This window comes from Gopherus evgoodei, chromosome 2, assembly GCF_007399415.2.
Source record: "Gopherus evgoodei ecotype Sinaloan lineage chromosome 2, rGopEvg1_v1.p, whole genome shotgun sequence".
In the NCBI taxonomy this organism is placed as follows: Eukaryota; Metazoa; Chordata; order Testudines; family Testudinidae; genus Gopherus; species Gopherus evgoodei.
In genome coordinates, this window is record NC_044323.1 from 44,799,604 (window position 1) to 44,812,491 (window position 12,888).

General features: G+C 40.0%; 1 long non-coding RNA gene across 1 annotated transcript; it reads right to left on the minus strand.

Annotated features, from left to right (window-relative positions):
• Window positions 1–638: 638 nt before the first annotated feature.
• On the minus strand, window positions 639–9,367 carry LOC115645619. Its single transcript, XR_003998791.1, has 3 exons — window positions 9,357–9,367; window positions 6,535–6,539; window positions 639–747 (listed from the first exon to the last, which is right to left on the minus strand). It is a non-coding gene; the product is annotated as an uncharacterized LOC115645619 (long non-coding RNA).
• Between the last annotated feature and the right edge of the window lie 3,521 nt (window positions 9,368–12,888).

Below are 12,888 nucleotides of genomic sequence, written 5' to 3' on the forward strand. Positions count from 1 at the left end.
TTATCTCCAGTCCTAGCCAGAGCTCTCACCCCCAACACTCCTACTCTCACCTATAGCCCCTCCCACATTCCAAGTCCCCCATTGCCAACCCCAGACAGAGCCCTCACCTCCTATACCCCTACTCTTGCCCTGAGCCCCTCCCATACTCTAAACCCCTCATCTGAAGCCACATCCCACAGGCCTCACCTCTGCACTTCTTCCCTCTGCACCCCTCCCTCCCCGAGCCTTGAGCAGGTGGGGGGCAGAGTTGAGGGGGAATGGAGTTTGGGCACCACCAAAATTTCTACAAACCTGCCACCCTTGTTTGAGACCCCTGACATAGAGAGTTCCTGGCTCCTCTTCCCAGAATTAGGTCCCAGTTAAAGTCCCTCAGGCTTTACTCTCAGCCTTTTAGGCCCCCAAAGACTTCTCCCAATTAATCTGTAGTAAGAGCTAGGCCTGAGGATTCCCAGGCCTTATCTAGCTAGAGCTTAGCTCTCTGGTTCTGGCTTCCAGGCCCAAACCTATCTCTCAGTCAGGGATTCTAGTAGGAGCTCACTGCAACTCCTTTGGTTTCTGGATCTTCCCTACAGAAAGTTTTCATAGAATATCAGGGTTGGAAGGGACCTCAGGAGATCATCTAGTTTAACCCCCTGCTCAAAGTAGGACCAATCCCCAGACAGATTTTTACCCCAGTTCCCTAAATGGTCCCCTCAAGGATTGAATTCTCAACCTTTGGTTTAGCAGGCCGATGCTGAAACCACTGACCTATCCCTCCCCCACAACCTCCTGCCTAACCATTTCCTGACACCCCTCTTGTGCCCTTCAGCTGCTCTTTATAGGGAAATTACCATGATCTTCCCCACCTATGATGACAGTCTGTAATCAGGGCCGGCTGGCTCCAGCCCTTAAGGGGTGAGCCACCCTGTCACCAGCACTAACTGTGATCTCCGCCAGTCTAAACATTTTAATAACTTTTGGATAAACCTGTGTAGTTAAATAGTTAAATTGCCAAATGCTCCATAAAACAAATATGCAAACAATTATCTATCATGAACGAAAGTACACAGTTGCAGATATAATTGCTGTTTCATCAGGGCTGGCTATTTTATTTACATAATTCACTTACTGATCTTAATGTAGATTTTTTTTTTGACAGAGAAAGACACTAACATAATGTCTCATTAAATGCAGCTAGTTAAAGAGATGATTCTGCTCACAGCTGCTGGATAACAGTAGTGATTCCCTTTGATGTATTTTAAAAAAATTCTGAAAGATTTCTGTGTATATAACTATACATACATGCATATTTGTGCATGCGTAATTATACTTAAATTGTATATGTGGCATAGGTGTATGAATATATTTGTTAAGATATTCTAATTAAGAGCTGTTACAAGTGCAGAAAATAGCTTTAAATGAGCAAGAAACATAAAACATGACCAATAAAATATAAATCAGTATTTTCTCTTTGATTCTGTACACTATTTATGATTAAAGAGAATATCAGCTGAAGATGAATTGAAACTATAGGAATTAATATGCTTTTCCAGAAAAGCATATTAATTGCTTTTTTAAAAAATTCCAATTAAAAAATGGAATAATTCATCTTGAAGTTAAAGTGTTAGAAAAAATGATTGACAGCTTTCTGATTTTATGATTTGTTTACTTAATCTCTAGAGAGGTGATAAAATATACAAATTTAATACTTAAATGAAAGCTATTATAACTGCAGGGGTAGCCCTAGCAAAGAAAATAACCCAGATTCCCATGGTCATCTTTGTCCTTTTTCTTTAATTGATCGTGAATGTCATGTATTTACCGGGTATTCATTCTGTTGATTTTACATCAACAAGATATAAAAAGAGCAAGAAATTACAGTGTGTGGTTTGTGGGGCCCCCACCCCCCGCATCAGGAATGAAAGGTGGGAATGTTTTCTACAAAAATGTCATGGCACATTCTTAAGTTTGGGAGATTTCACATCTGCCTTAACAGTAGATTGTAGCTCACAGACATGTTTTCAACTTCAGGAAGTGACCCTGTGGAAAGCATTAATCAGGCTGTTGTAGGAATGGCTGCTCCTTCCTGGGTTGGGGTTGTGTTCCTTGTTAATAGTACAAGGAAGCTGCAAAAAGATTGAACTCCAGGGGTGAACTACCTGAATTTCAGCAACATTGTTGACTAACCTAGAAAGTATCAGAGGGGTAGCTGTGTTAGTCTGGATCTGTATCCATGCATCCGATGAAGTGGGTATTCACCCACGAAAGCTCATGCTCCAATATGTCTGTTAGTCTCTAAGGTGCCACAGGACTCTTTGCTGCTTTAACCTAGAAAGGTATTTTCTTCTTCTATGTAGGTCCAAACTCTGTTGACGCTTAAAAGGAAAAGGTCTAATGAACACTCCTTCCCAGCCCTCATGCTGTCGTAGTAATTTATTCCCAAAGACTGTTATCTTTTTTTTTATTTAGTTGAACTTGTGAAAGGTGCCAGAAGACTTCATCTTCCAGAGCTACCCTTCCATTTCTTCAAACAAAAGGTATAACATGGGCAGACTCTGTTCTCCTCTCTACCCTACTAATGTCCCTCAGCCCGATCAGAGGGACCACTGTAGGGTTGAGATTAGTGCAGTCTCCATGCCAAATTAGTCTTTGGACCTCTGCTGGAACTGCCAGCAAGGGTGCCAGTTAGTATCAATCTTGACAGTGTTTTTTGTAATGTCTGCTAGAACTGAATGGAGACCACCAATTAATTTCCTATACTCTGCTGAACAGCCTTCAGGTAGTATTGGCTTTCAGTCATTGACCCTGAGCTGAATCTGAAAGAGTGATGAACAAAAGGGTATAAGTTTCTGTATCCTATTATGGCCCTTTCACATACCTCTCTAAAATGCCTGTTGCAATAGTATATGTATATGTATCTTATATATATAGTTATAGTTACGTTGAAAAACAACTACATTAAAAGAGCATTAAGATTGCAAAGTCAAGGACTCAAAAGTACCAGTATTAAGATGCAATCTTAATTCAACCCCTTTGTACTCTTTCACCTTAGCATGTGAATTTGCTCTTTTTTATCTACCTGTAAGAAAAATTAAAAAGTTTTTACAAAATAAATATCATAAACAGTTTTCATCTTATTTATTTTAAGAAAGCAAAACATTTTTGAACTGCTGATCCAAATATATTTATTATTCCTCCTTTAACATAGATAGCCAGTTATGGTTAATTAAAAACATTCTTTGTATTGTTACTTGTATCTGGATTTCAATAAACAAACAAACAAATATGAAAAAAAGTTAAACACAAGTTAATCATACACGCTCATCAGCACTTAGAAAATAGGTTTAATTAATTCACATGTTTTTTCTAATAAAGTCAGTGTGATTTTTGGCGCTGCATTTCTTCAGCTAATTTTGCATAGTTGGGAGAGTAGGATGATATTCCTGTTCGTAAGCAATCATCAAGATGGGCATCTGTAAGCCGAGATCTGTATTTTGATTTCATGATGTTCATTGTCGAAAACAGAACTTTGCATAGATAAGTGGAACCAAAATAAGATTTTATTTTGTATGCTACATTTTTTAAGGCAGTAAACTTTTCACGGTCAACCAGATTCCAAAAGTTTTCATATGTTCCACAGGATTTTAGAACAATATCATTTTGAAGGTCCAAAATCTCCAGTTCCACTTCTGTTCTTACTTGAATGAGACTCGCAATTAATGTAGCCATTTCTGTTACCTCTATTTGGCAAGTAAAAGGATTCATGAGAAAGGCAACTACAGGCTCAATGATGGTGAACTGTTGAAATCTCTTTTCAAATTGTTCCAAAAGTGTTTGAATGTGGATAACAAATGGTGATGGGTTAAAATCACTGTCACATACCATTTTCTTCATACTTGGGAAATGTACGAGAGATTTCGTCTTCATATGTGACATCCACAAGATCAGTTTTGCTTTGAATGATTTTACAGAACCTATAATTTGAGCCACATGTTTGTCTTTTCCCTGGAGCTCAACACTTAAAATGTTCAATTTGTCAGTGATGTTGGCAAGAAAAGCCAAGTCCATTAACCAGCTGGAGTCTTCTAGTTGCTCGAAGTTCTGATTTGTGGTCTTCAGAAATTCTTTGATCTCTTCAATTAGGCTTTAAAAATGTGCAAGAACTTTATCTTTGCTCAGTCATCATACTTCTGTGTGCAAGATAAGATCAAATTGTTTATCATCAACATCTTCTAGCTGGGCCTTAAAAAGTCAGTGTTGCAAAGGTTTCGCTCGAATAGAGTTAATTATTTCAATAATGACATTCATGATTTGTTGAAAAGAAAGAACTTTGACACACAAAGCTTCTTGGTGGATAATGCAATGGTAAGACAAAGTTTGGAAAGGATTCATTCTTTTTGCAGACTGCAATGAATCCATTGGCACTGCCCATCATTGCTGATGCCCCATCCGTGGTGATCGCAGACAGCTTATGTAGTGGCATATTAATTGATGTTAGGGTGACCAGACAGCAAATGTGAAAAATCGGGACAGGGGTTGGGAGGTAATAGGAGCCTATATAAGAAAAAAACCCAAAAATCGGGACTGTCCCTATAAAATTGGGACATCTGGTCGTCCTAATTGATGTTGCATATGATTTGAATAAATTATAGATGGCCTCACCCTTTGTTCACCCTTTCATAGGCAATACTTTTAGTAATTCATCTTTTACAGTGAAGTCACTAAATACTATCCTCACCATAACTGCCAACTGCGCTGTGTCCGATACATCTGTCTACTCATCAAACTGCAGTGAAAACCAGTCACATATTTCCAAGTCATCCTTTAGCTAACTTTGCATGTCACTTGAAATTGCATGTATCCTCCTCATAACTGTGTTGTCTGATAACTGCAAGCCTTGTATTGCCAACAAAATTTCACGCTTGCTAGAAAATACTTGAAACAGACAATCAACACCAGTCAAAAATGCTTCCTTCAACAATTCACCATCCTGAAAGGGGTTTTTCTTCTTTGCGAGCAGATGAGCAAATTTAAAGGAAGCAATGGTAGCACTTTTAGACTTTACCACTTGTCTAGTGAAAACAGATTGCTGGGCAGATAGAAGAAAATTAATCAACTCAAATCAAACCTTTCTGAACTCAGATTTAAGTCGATGGCTAATGTCAAAAGAGCCATGATTAGTTTGGAAATGGCATTCGACATTATGGTTTTTTTGGCACTGCAACAGTACAACTGCATGATAAGCAAACACATTTCCCTTTATTTTCAATAAAACAATAGGATTCTTCCCACTCTACACTGAAATAATATGTACATTGTCTTTTATTTGAACCACTTCTTTTGGGGCAAAATATTCAAAAATAATAAATTGCAAAGCACGAGAAAACAGCAGTATCAGTACAGTGGAAGAATACTCATAATATATGGAAACACGGGTCACTGACATCCCAATGCGTGCGCAGGCACAAGCAAAAAAAAAAAAAGAGCAGTGATACACAAGTGACAAGAGGTTGGAACCAACAGCATATGCATGAGACAGCCTACATTTGCACTACCATGATACTACTAAACCTGGTAGGTTGTTTCAGCGAACGAAAATGAGACCAGTTTGCCCTGGCCAACACGGAGAGAAGCCGAAGAGAAGCCAGCACTACTTTTCACCCCTTGTCACTAGGGGGGCGCACATAAATGCCCCAGTGGGCACCACGTTGCGGACCACTGCTCTAAGATATTTAGGTGCCTAACTCCCTCCTTAGGCACCAAACTTGAGGATCTGTGCCCAGGTTACTCAAGTTTAGCACCCAAAAATAAAAACACACATTTAATAGCCATCTCTGAAAAGTCTGGTATAAGTGACTTGCCCAGCATCACCCAGGAGCATTGTGTCAGAGACCAGGACAGAATCCAGTCTTCCAGGGTGATATTCAACATCCCTAATCATGAGACCATCTTCTCTCTTCCTGCAGTCCCCCCACTAAACACCAGTTATAGGAAAGAATTCTTTATAAAATATACTGCTACATTCTGAGGCTCTAATGTTTGAGAGCAAGGAGTCTGAGCACAGATTACATTCCTGAGTTTCCTGCTGCCACACCAAGTCAGGCCCTTCAGAAACCTGACCCTCTTTCACCAGTTCCATTCATCGTACTGCACTGTCCCCCTCTTCAACTATTTTCCCCATGGCTGTCCCCTTCTCATTCTTCTCCCATCTCCCTGTGGTCCTGCCTTTCCTTCTCTAGTCCTGCCTCTTCTAACCTGTTTCAGTTTACCCTTCTCCTACTTCCATCCCAACCTAGCTCACTCATCTTGTCCCTTTCCCCACTTTGCCCCTCATAGCTCTGTATTCAAGTCCAGCTGCTCCCTCTTCCTCTAGGCTGATTGGGCACCAGAGTGGGGAGCATTGAAAACATAGAAGAGTCAGTCTCCCTGATGTCAGCCCTGGTAGTTTGAAGGAACAATGGAAGACAAGTCCTGCTTCTGGGCTGGAGTATGCACAGTGAGCTCTGTGGGGGTGATGGAGCATGCCCACTGCAAACAAAGTTTGGAGAATTTCACTGCCACTTTGTAAACACACTTCTACTGAGCATGTTCAAATGGTGATTTTTCAGAGGTTTATAATTCGACTAAATCAGAATGGATATTCATGGGAATATCAAAAGGCACTTCTATGACATCAGGATGACCCGCTTGCCAAAGTTCAAGCCTCTCCTCCACAGCATGGCATTTCTAGAGCTTCTGAATGGAAGTTTGTCATAAACAGATGGTTAAGGGTTAATGTCTCTTTTACCTGTAAAGGGTTAAGAAGCTCAGTGAACCTGGCTGACACGTGACCAGAGGACCAATAGGGGGACAAGATACTTTCAAATCTTGGTAGAAGGAAGTCTTTGTTTTTGCTTTTTGTTTGGTTCATTATTCGCTCTCGGGACTGAGATCATTCCAGGTTCTCCAATCTTTCTGAATCAGTCTTTCATGTTTCCAGATAGTAAGTAATAGCAGGCAAGGCAGATTAGTCTTATGTTTGTTTTTTCAACTGGTAAATGTGTCTTTTTGCTGGAAGGATCTTTACCTCCGTTTGCTGTAACTTTGAATCTCAGGCTGTGTGGGGGGGAGTCCCTCTAGTCTATATGAATCTGAGTACCCTGTAAAGCATTTTCCATCCTGATTTTACAGAGATAATTTTTACCTTTTCTTTCTTTAATTAAAAGCTTTCTTTTTAAGAACCTGATTGATTTTTCCTTGTTTTAGAATCCAAGGGATTAAGTCTAAACTCACCAGGGATTGGTGGGGGGAAAAGGAGGCGGATGGTTAAATTCTCCTTGTTTTATGACCCAAGGGGTTTGGGTCTTGGGTTCCCCAGGGAAGGTTTTGGAGGAATAGAAGTGTGCCAGACACAGACTTCTGGCTGGTGGCAGCGTACCAAATTTAAGCTAGTAATTAAGCTTAAAAGTGATCATGCAAGTCCCCACTTCTTGAACCCTAAAGTTCAAAGTGGGGAAAAAACCTTGACAAAGTCACAAGAAATTTGTGATATAGGCAAAACAATGTATTTCCCCTTATTTCATTGTCAGGAACAGTTGAACTATTTTTTGTTGAAATAAAAATAAACAAATTTTTAAAAAGAATGAGCCTGAGGCAGACACCCAGCACAGAAATTCTCTACTCAAATGGTAAAATTTGGCAAAGCTGTAAGTAACTGAAAATAGGGTGTATAATGGATAGTGTTTGGCAACCTTAACCAAAGGATCACTGCCATCTCTGAATATAATAAAAAGTATGAGAGAGAGGGAGAGAGAGCACATATCCCCTGAATCATCCAACCTCACAGGTATTTTATGATTAAAAATTAGAAACTTTCTGGAGCAATTTCCCCAAACCAACCTCCCACTTACAGTCAGCCTTGTTTATAGTCTTGGCTGACAAACATTTTTTCTTTTCTTCTTTATAAAATAATTATTTTGGCTGGTGGATATTCGTTTTGGGCAAGAATAGTATACACCTGAACTATCTTGTCTTCTCTCTTCTTCAGCCATTGGGACAAATTCTGTTCTTAATTACACCCATGGAGCTGCACTAATGTCAGCTTTGAGGCACATAATAGAATTTAGCACATTGTGATTTAGACCCTGCTGCCATAGAAAGCCCCCCTGCCCTTCAAAGAAAGGTCTGGACCTCTTCTGAGCATGCTTTTTAGACCACAGGTTTTAGCAGATAGATTCTAAGGATTCTGTTATGAGGCATGGGGTTGAGGGAGGGCAGGGTGTGGAGTAGAAGATGAGTGTCAAGCTATAGTGTGGATGAAGTATGTAATTAAAAAATTTTCCTTAGGAGAGAAAATCAGCTACAAGATTGTAATACTCCATGTATCTTATATGTCAGCAAGGCAAACACCCATCTGGCTTAAAATCTCAGTCATCCAATACAATCCTGCATTCTAAACCCTTATTTAAACCAAAGAAAAATTAGATATTTAGATGGAATTGTATAATGTGTCACTATGTATTTACATACTTCTTGCAAGTATCTACATATACTTCAGCTATTCCTTGTGGGTTGATTGGTTATCTCATTCCTTTAAGATGAACAAAACACTTTCCTTTGTCTTATTCAAATGAATAATTATAATCACCCAAAAGCAAAAGCAGGTCCTATTATTGCTAAGCAACAAGGCCACATATAGCAGTTAGCAGGATTTTACTGATTAGTAACAGTGGATAACAGTAAATGATTTCATTTTCCATTGAGAGGTCTATTCCAAAGTTTCTTTATGGTTCACATTTCAGCATAAATGTGATACATTTGGATAGGACAGTTAAACAAATTGGTTATGTCTCTTTTGGCTGGTTCAATTGTTCTCATGATCTTAAAACTGTCTAGACTAATACGAACTGACTGCTGATACAGCTGATCTGCTGTAGACGTCCCTGCTGCTGGATTCAGCCAGCAAGCTACCCTCAACTTGAGCAAATGCTTTTGTGCTTTTAAGTTAATGGAAACTTCATTGACTGGTATGTCAGCTACACAGTGTTGTAACATGCCATGTTACAAACATAATATTCCATCACCATTTTTTATTCGTTTAATGCCATGTGTGAAAAGAAGCCTCCAGTCCAGCACAGAGTGGTTTGTATCTCACACTGCATTTGCCTCATATTACTCAATCATATTAGTTCAGCTGGAGGGGGAGAAACTGTTAAGAGTCCCTCCTCCCCTTCAGAACATATGTATAATGGCAGCAGACCAGCTCCATTGGATTCAATAGATTTTTATCCATTTTCACCAGCAGACAATGTGGCTCCACTATTGTAAGTTTATAGAGAAGACACAGTGGTTGCGTTATTACAGTGCCAGATCTAATAAGCTATGTAACTTAGTGTCACAAACTCTGTCAATGCACCATTTCATTCCATTGATGAAAACGGTTATTGCAAGATTTCATACCACCTCTTGTAAGAGATCTTGTGACATTCCCAGACTGGATGTAAATTTCCTTTTGGGCATGATCCCAGGAGCAAATATGTTTGAAATACTGGTATATAGTCAATATTAATAACTTTAGATACAAAGATGATACATGCATACAAACTGGATAATCATACTTGATATATTGTAACTTTTCCATTGATACATGACATACTTTGTGTAAGATTTGTTGCAATTGTCTAACAGTGGCAATATCAATGATATAAATGTTTATGTTCCAATCACAGAGCATCACAGCCTGCCTATATTATTCCATTCAACGCTTACATCAAGATGATCAGTGTATAACAAATAAACAAATAGAAAAAGAATAAAGTCTGAAAAGATACAATGGAATGTAAATTATGAATAAAACAAAAGAAATTAGGAAGGTGGGGTCATGGAGTTCTGAATTTCCCAGAGCTTATTTCTTACATCCTTTGTTTTAACTTTTCTACTTTGAGTCCTAAGGCTTGTGAGGCCAGAGAGGAATAGGTGGCATATAATTCTAATCTATGTATACCAGACACCAGGCCTCTCTCCGTGTCCATCAGCCAAGGGTCTTTATAGAAAAAGAGAGAGACCTCTTTCTGCTCAACCCACTACATAATAAAGTGAAATTACTCGCATTACCCAGCAGGGGAAATTCCCAATGTACCACAAGTCCCCTTGCTGTCACAGGCCATATCTCCAGGGACCAGGTTACCAGCTTCAGCCCAGTTGCCCTTTGCACAGCTCAACTCTGGGATCTGCTCTGCCCAGGTTGGTCTCCCAGCACAGGTCTAAGGGGATGATTTGGGAGCTGGAGATCTCTGGGGTCCAGGAAAGCCCTGCCAATGCCCCTTCCTTTGGTCACATCCCCTCCAGCAGCAGCAGAAAAGGGGATGATGTAAGAGCTACTTTAGCAGCTCTATGCCTCCCAAGGATTCCCCTCCACAGGTGAGATGCTTTGAAGCCTGTATCTACTAGACTTTGGATTGCTTTGTGCTGGTGGACTTGTACGTAGCAGACAGAATGTGGCCCAGGATGGGGTCCAATATGTATACCTCCAGATGGCATGTATGCCTTTCAGTTACATGTCTTCTCCCTCTAGCTTCCCTAGGCAGTCATCTGTATATTGAACAGTTGTATCTTTTGCTCTTTAAACAACAACCATAAATTGAAGGAACCACATGGGCACATGGGGTCCAAATAACCATGTTCTAGCTCCATACAACACACAAGACATCACTACATATACACAATACATAAAACACAGAAGATTGTGAGGGCCACAAACCATTTAAAGGTATACTACCCACTTCCTAAGCCCTAAAGGAACCAAAGCTCAGAAATGTATGGAAGGGGGTGGGAGAAACAAGGGGAATTAGAAGAGAAGGGGAATATCACATTACTGGCCCACCTGTAAATATGATTTTCTGCACCATTCCTGAGAATGGGTGAACTGGTTCCGATAAGTAATCGCTGGAACCTTCTTCTAAAGCTATAACAGAGCCAAAGACATTTTACTAGGTTAAAACAGTTATGCTAATTTTTGTTTTCTTTTGTTTTTGTTCCCCTCTGTGTTTCCTGCTTTTCACTGGAAGCAGAAATACTGAAAGAGCACAGGAGAGGCTGTTAACTCTTGTGATACTGCAAGAATAGTCTTTAACAAAATGCTGGAAAGCTCCTGAGAAAAGACTGAGCTCACAAAGTTTGTGAGTAGATTGCCCTCTCATGAGGGTCAGATAAGGTTTGGACAAGTGCCCACACCTATAGATTCTTATCTGAACTAAACTGAACCTTTGAACCAAGCATACCTTGTAACACTTCTTTCTCCATCATGTACCTGTGACTTCTACCTACCTAGGTTTTTATATTGTGCCTGCCATAATAGTACCTGAATGATTTCTTTGATATCTAAATAATCTTATAAAAGATCCAGCTGTGATAGTAAGATGAATCCATATTATTATAGGAAATTCAACAAAAGAGGACAATGATTTAATTGTTGAGAACTGTCTTCAGATAAGGGAACACAGGAAATCAGTGTATTCTATAGCAATTGATAATAAACTAGTTCTTCGTCATTTTTAAAATTCTTTTGGGCTTTTTTGTTTGATTGCTTTTTGCCTGTCCTCAGAATGGTTGCACTATCTATCCAGAGATGGTAAATTACAAGCCTGAAGCAGTCATTTAACTTAGATTAATGTAGACAATTATTTTGTGTTATATAAATGTCAGTTGATTATTAAGAATGTAATTACTGAGACTGAAAAACTGTGTAATGGTGACTGGGGCTTCCAGTGGAATACTTAGTGAATGTCATGGCATTAATCCTGCAGTGAGTGACACAGAGTTTTTTGTCTTGTAAAGCCCATTTAATATTGTTAGTTCAGTTCAGTTCAGGTATGTTATTTCTTTTCTGCCTTCTGCTTTCTCTATTTGTGACATTTAGTTTTGCTATTGAAGAGACAAATTAAAATTCCAGAATATTGTACAGCTAGGACAGGGCAGCACAATTGTGGTTGCTGCTGCATATGTAAGAGTCCCAGGACTGCAGGCTCTAGGAACATTGTTCAGGCATACCAAGGGGAAAGGAGCTTTTTGCATCACTCTCTAACAACTCCTCTGGTTGCAACTGACATTCCATTTGTGCTCCACATCCCGATCCTTCAATGTGTGATTTTAAAGGAGGGAGTGTGGAGAGAACAAATTGGAGGAATTTTTGAGGCCTTCAGGGGCATACAGAAGATATTCTGAAGGACAACAAATAATAAGTGAGGCAATACTTCCTGTCTCTCATTCACATTCCTCCCTTCCTCATATGCAACATATTATGACAATGCTAATTTAAACTGATTGCAAAAATGATTCATTGATCTTTAGCCTTTATCTATTATTAAAGAGAGATTTTTCTCTTTGAGCAGGGACTAGTCTCTGTCTATACAGCACCTAGCACAATAGCATGGGCAGCTGGTGAACCAGCCATTGGGGGAGGCTAATCCCTGGCCCCTCCCCTTCTGCCTGAGTCCCCACCCTTGGCCCTCCCCTTCTGCCCCCTCCCCTGCCGGAGCCCAGAGTGCGCACACACACACACAGAACTTAGACCTCATGGACCAACTACCCCTAGTTCTTGGCGCGCTCATACACACACACACACACCACCACCACCACCACCCGCCCCTTCCTCAGGCCGCCCAAGCAAGGCAAGATGGTCTTCTGGCAACAGAGATGTAGTTCTGATGGTGAGGAGACATAAACATCAGGGGTAACGTTGTGCACTTCATTCATCTCTGCTATACATACTCAGTCTTAGTCCCATTCAACACAAATGATTGCACAGGTGGCCCCTTCCTACAGTGAAAACTGAAGCTTGTGTGCTAGTAGAAGCTGAAAGAGAAAACATTGGTGTTGGTAGCTGGCAACATTTATCAGATCTTGCTGCTCCAAAGAGGGCTGGGGACATGG